Raw genomic sequence first — 5,902 nt, forward strand, 5'->3', positions numbered from 1 at the left:
AGGAGCCCTGCTAACACATCTCTCTTATATCTGAGTATTGGCATGCTATTTTGTAGACATATCATGAATATTGAGACAACTATTATCACAAAATTCTGTAATTCACAAGAACACTTGCAGATACTTAACTAGGTAAATATGAGATCAAGAATGTATTGGCTGAGTACGGTGGCTCACACCTGTAATCCCAGCACTTTGAGAGGCTGGAGCGGGTGGATCTCCATGTCAAGAGAGCAAGACCATCCTGGCCAACATGGTGAAATCCAGTCCCTACTAAAAACACAAAAATTAGCCGGGCGTGATGGCGGGCACCTGTAACCCCAGCTATTTGGGAGGCTGAGGCAGGAGAATCGCTTGAACTCGGGAGGTGGAGGTTGCAGTGAGCCAAGATTGTGCCACTGTACTCCAGCCTGGTGACAGAGCGAGACTCCATCTCAAAAAAAAAAAAGCCGGGTAGCGGTGGCTTACCACTGTAATCCCAGCACTTTTGGAGGCTGAGGCGGGTGGATCATCTAAGCTCAGGAGTTTGAGACCACCCTGGCCAACACAGTGAAACCCTGTCTCTATTAAAAATACAAAAAATTAGCTGGGCATAGTGGCAGGCGCCTGTAATCCCAGCTACTAGGAAGGCTGAGGCATGAGAATTGCTTGAACCAGGGAGGCGGAGGTTGCAGTGAGTTGAGATCATGCCATTGTACTCCAGCCTGGGCAACATGAGAGAAACTCTGTCTGAAAAAAAAAAAATAATAATGTAGCATTTTCTTTCTCTATTAGAATTAGAGTGCTCTGTGTTTATACAAAATCTGTCCCTATGATGAAAACACAGATGCCAGAAAGAAAGAAAAAAAGAAAGAATGACAGAGAGAAATGAAGGAAGGAAAGCAGGAAAAAGAGAGAGAGGGGAAGAGAAAAAGGAGAGAAAGGAAGGGGGGAGGAAGAGAGGAAGCAGGAAGAAGGAAAATAGACAATCATTATTTAGGAGAATCAAAATGACATAAAGGAGGTAGGCCTTGAAATTCCAGGAGATAATAAGAAAAATCGCTTTGAGGCAACAGGGTAAAAGGAGAGCTCCCTATACTCTGGAAGAAGGAGATATGAGAAGCAAATGAGAAGGGCTGTAAATCACTGGGTAATCAAAGCAAAAGTTATTCTGCAAGGCCCTGCAGAAAGCTATCAGAAGAAGAAAAGTCAGGTCGTCTCTCAGTGCCTGAAAAAGCACACAGCTGTCAAGTCTTGAAACAGAGGAGACTCCTCTTGGTATTTCTAATGGCATTGAGTAGATGCAGAGGCTGCTGTCCTCCTCTGGGAATTGGGAGGAGGGGGCTTTTGCTGGATGTTCTCATACAAAGAGGAAGATAACTTGAACATGATTTTTCTCTTCAGTGCATCCTGAAAAATTGAATTGTGATGATAAAGATCAGGCAATTGTGCTGAAGCACTGAACTCTTTATGAAATAATAGCTCAAGTGTGGAACTCTAATCTTGTTTCCCTCTTTGTTGGAAAAGGGGAGGGGTGGCTACTTGTGCTATCACCTGACTATGCGCAGGCAAGGTGATGGAGTATTAGTTATTCTATGCCCTGTGACCAAAGTTCCCTTTGATGCAGGGAGCCAGCTAGGCAAGCAATCTAACATGGAGGAGCTGAGAAGTCCATTTATATCCAGATAAGAGAAAATACTTGGGACCAAAGGAGAGTTAAGAGAAGTAGGGAAGGGATAAGGAATTGGCTGGTTGTGGAGATAAAATGCAACAAAACAATAGACAAACCCCAGCTCTTATCCCAAAAAAAAGTTTAGGAAGGAAAAAAAACCCTAGAATGAAATTTGAGTGAGCAACCCTAAAAGCTGTTCATGTCCCAGTATCCTACAGAAAGTAAACTACATGAATTTAGACAGCAAAGATAATCCAGTTAATTGGAAATTCTGGCTAAACCATATTTTCTGTGGACTTAGAACTGAATTGTCATCAACTGCAAAGAAGATTCTAGACCACACCTAAGGGCTACAGAGAGTTCTCACAGTGGTTCCAACAGCTAACACATGCTGGGCTGGTTATAAGTGGATTTATCCTACTGATAATACCAATTTTCTTTCTTGAATATCATAGCTGAGGCCTTGTTAGTCCCTTCTTCTTACAGAACAGAGAGTACATACCCTATCTTGAGTTTTGGAAATGCCAACAGGTTTCTGTCATAAGGGATGTGGTCCAGGAAGCCCAAATCATATCGGCTCATCTATGGTGGCAGGCAGTAAATATATTTTTTTAAAAGATTACTTATTAGCACCAATGTTGTAAGCATGGTTGAATTCCCTCCCTGGACTGGTCACTTCTTTATCTAAAATGCAAGGCATGATTTCAACCAAGGTTTAACTGAAAGTAGTCTCACATAATGATTCTGGACAATTTATGCACAGGCATACAAATGCATGAAAACAACATGAGGTCATTAATAACTGTAGACACTGGCAGGTGACTAATGTGAAATGAATGAGCTCCTGAGCATTTCATTACTTAATTTTTAAAAACTGAGTTTTGAGGCCAGGCATGGTGGCTCACGCCTGTAACCCCAGAACTTTGGGAAGCTAAGGCAGGTGGATTGCTTGAGGCTAGGAGTTTGAGACCAACCTGGCCAACCTAGCAAAACTCTGCCTCTACCAAAAATACAAAATTTAGCCAGGTGTGGCGGTGCATGCCTATAATTCTAGCTACTCAGGAGGCTGAGGCAGGAGAATTCCTTTAATCCAGGAGGTGGAGGTTGCAGTGATCTGCGATCACACCACTGTACTCTAGCCTGGGCAACAGAGTAAGACTCTGTCTTAGAAAAACAAACAACAACAACAAAATAAAACAAACAAAAACAAACCCTGAGTTTTTAATTTTTTTATGAGTAACATTAAATTAGAAATATATCTTTCCTTTTGAACTTAATGGTGTAGTTCTGAGAATGTCATACTACTCTAAATGTGTCAATATTCAATGATTATTCAAAAATAATATATGTTTGTATAACTTTGGAGTTTTTTTTACTTAATCAAATATTTTGAGGTTTAAAGAGATGTCAAATGTTCAAAATGTCGATGTTGAGAGCCAGCGGCATTGGGAGCTCGGCCTGTGCTGGGCAGTGATGTCCGGGGAGTCAGCCAGGAGCCTGGGGAAGGGAAGCACCCCAGGGCTGGTCCCAGGGGCCTGATCAGCCTCTACAGCATGAGGTTCTGCCCATTTGCTGAGAGGATGCGTCTGGTCCTGAAGACCAAGGGAATCAGGCATGAAGTCATCAATATCAACCTGACAAATAAGCCTGAGTGGCTCTTTATGAAAAATCCCTTTAGTTTGGTGCCAGTTCTGGAAAATAGTCAGAGTGAGCTGATCCACGAGTCTGCGATCACCTGTGAGTACCCTGGATGAAGCATACCAGGGAAGAAGCTGCCGGACGACCTCTATAAGAAAGCTTGCCAGAAGATGGTCTTTGAGTTGTTTTCAAAGGTGCCATCTTTGGTTGCAAGCTTTCTTAGAAGCTGAAAGAAGAAGTCTGTGCTAGCCTGAAAGAAGCATTGCATAAAGAATTTAGAGGTGGGCACGGTGGCTCAAGCCTGTAATCCCAACATTTGGGAGGCCAAGGCAGGCAGATCACTTGTTAGGTCTCGTAGTCCAGGCCTGGCCATTTTAGCCTTGGTGACCCACATGTACACCTCTGGATGGTCTCCAGGAACCAGAAAGTCTGAAGCAACCACAAGTAACCAGGTGTCCACAGAAAGAGGTAAAACCACTTGCTCCTGCCTCAACTAATTACTCTCCCCCTGCAACCTGCAACAATTGTTCCTGCTCAGTCTTGTGGAATTTCCCCCTGGACATTTGGTTTCTCAAGACCCCCACCCTGTAACTATGTAATTTACCGCACCCTCCTCTCTGCTTGCAACCAATATCCTCCAACCTTATGATCATGCCTGTTTGTAACAGATGACCCCTACAATTATGACCATGTATCCTATGACACCCTTCCCCTCCCCAAGATAGATTACTGACCCCTACCCTTGTGACCATGCATCCCATTATGCCCTCACCCTCCCTAAAATGGATTACCTCCTTTAATTGACTGCTTGCCCCAACCTATAAAACCAACTCCTATCCCACCATGCTCTACTGACTCTCTTTTCGGACTCAGCCCACCCACACCCGGGTGAATAAACAGCCATGTTGCTCACACAAAGCCTGCCTAGTGGTATTCTTGAGCAAGCGGCACATGTAACAACTTGAGGTCAGGAGTTTGAGACCAGTCTGGCCAACATGGTGAAACCCCATCTCTACTAAAATTACAAAAATTGGCTGGGTGTGGTGGCATATGCTTGTAATCCCAGCTACTCGGGAGGCTGAGGCAGGAGAATCTCTTGAACCTGGAAGATGAAGGTTGCAGTGAGCCGAGGTCATGCCACAGCACTCCAGCCTGGGCAACAAAGCAAGACTCTGTCTCAAACAAACAAATAAACAAAACAAGAATTTAGCAAGCTAGAGGAGGTTCTGACAAATAAGATAACAATCTTGTTTGGTGGCAGTTCCATCTCTATGATTGATTACCTCATCTGGCCCTGGTTTGAACGGCTGGAATCAATGAAGTTAAATGAGTGTGTAGACCATGCTCCAGAACTTAAACTGTGGATGGCAGCCATGAGGGAAGATCTGAGAGTCTCAGCCCTGCTCACTAGTATGAAGGACTGACAAGGTTTTATAGAGCTTTACTTACAGAACAGCCCGGAGGCCTGTGACTGTGGGCTCTGAAGGGGGCAGGAGTCAGCAGTAAAGCTATGTCTCATGTTTTCCTTCATTAAAAAAAAAAAAGTCAATATCAAATCTCTAATGAAACCTTAGAGAAGAGATCAAATAGAACACAGACCATACACAACCAGTGACAAAGAGGATAGGCAACCCTGAAGAAAAAAATGACTGCCAAAGAGATGAAGAGTAAACATAAATCTCTCTGAAATTTTCCTGTATGAGCCAGAGAGCCTTTGCTGCCCACATTAATATACCAATGTACTTTGCTTTCCGCAGGGTGATGGGACATGAACAGCTTTCTAGCATTTCTCATCCAAATTTGATTTTAGGTCTTTTTTCCTTTTTAAATTCCTTTTGGGTGAGAGCTAGAGTCATCTATAAACAAATAAATGGAAAGAATGCATTTGAATGATCAACAAGAAGTAATTTACATAGATGCAATTAATGTTAGGAAATGGCCCAACTGGGAAGGCTTCCATGAACTTGGTCTCTTTTCTTACACTACTTCCCTACAGTGCAGTGTAATTTAAATACCTCTTTCATATTCAGAATAGGACAATGCTTCATTGCTTTAGTCTTTTCATGACAACTAACAAACTATGGAAAAAACCCACTTTTTAGATTGCATATTTTTAAATTTTTCTACGTCATGACGTTTTGACATCTTAAAAAAAAACCTATCTAGCTGGGGAGAGACAGTCCCCTTCAGGGTTAGCTAATTCTTAGAAACAGCAAAAGACTCAGCCAGAAGCATGCATGCCTTTGATATGCAAACTAACCAATCCAGAGTCATACCACAACTATCTGACTCATACACCCAAGAGACAATATTCCTTTTCCTTAATCATCCCAATGCCAGGTACCAGGCATCTAGAGGCGTTAAAAAGACATTATTTAGGCAGATAGTGAGAGTACAAGTGTCCTCGTTAAGGCTTTTTAAGCAAGGCTAGTTCAACATATGCAAGTCTATAAACGTAATTCACCACATAAACAGAACCAAAGACAAAAACCACATGATTATCTCAATTGACGTAGAGAAGGCCTTTGACAAAATTCAACAGCCCTTTATGCTAAAAACCCTCAATAAGCTAGGTATTGACAGAACGTATCTCAAAATAATAAAAGCTATTTA

At 42.5% G+C, this 5,902-nt stretch overlaps 1 pseudogene; it reads left to right on the top strand.

The window, feature by feature from the left end:
* The first annotated feature begins 3,124 nt into the window (after positions 1-3,124).
* LOC108290363 lies at positions 3,125-4,773 on the top strand (annotated as a pseudogene).
* The last annotated feature ends 1,129 nt before the right edge of the window (positions 4,774-5,902 follow it).

This window comes from Cebus imitator, unplaced genomic scaffold (genome assembly GCF_001604975.1).
Source record: "Cebus imitator isolate Cc_AM_T3 unplaced genomic scaffold, Cebus_imitator-1.0 Scaffold432, whole genome shotgun sequence".
NCBI lineage: Eukaryota > Metazoa > Chordata > Mammalia > Primates > Cebidae > Cebus > Cebus imitator.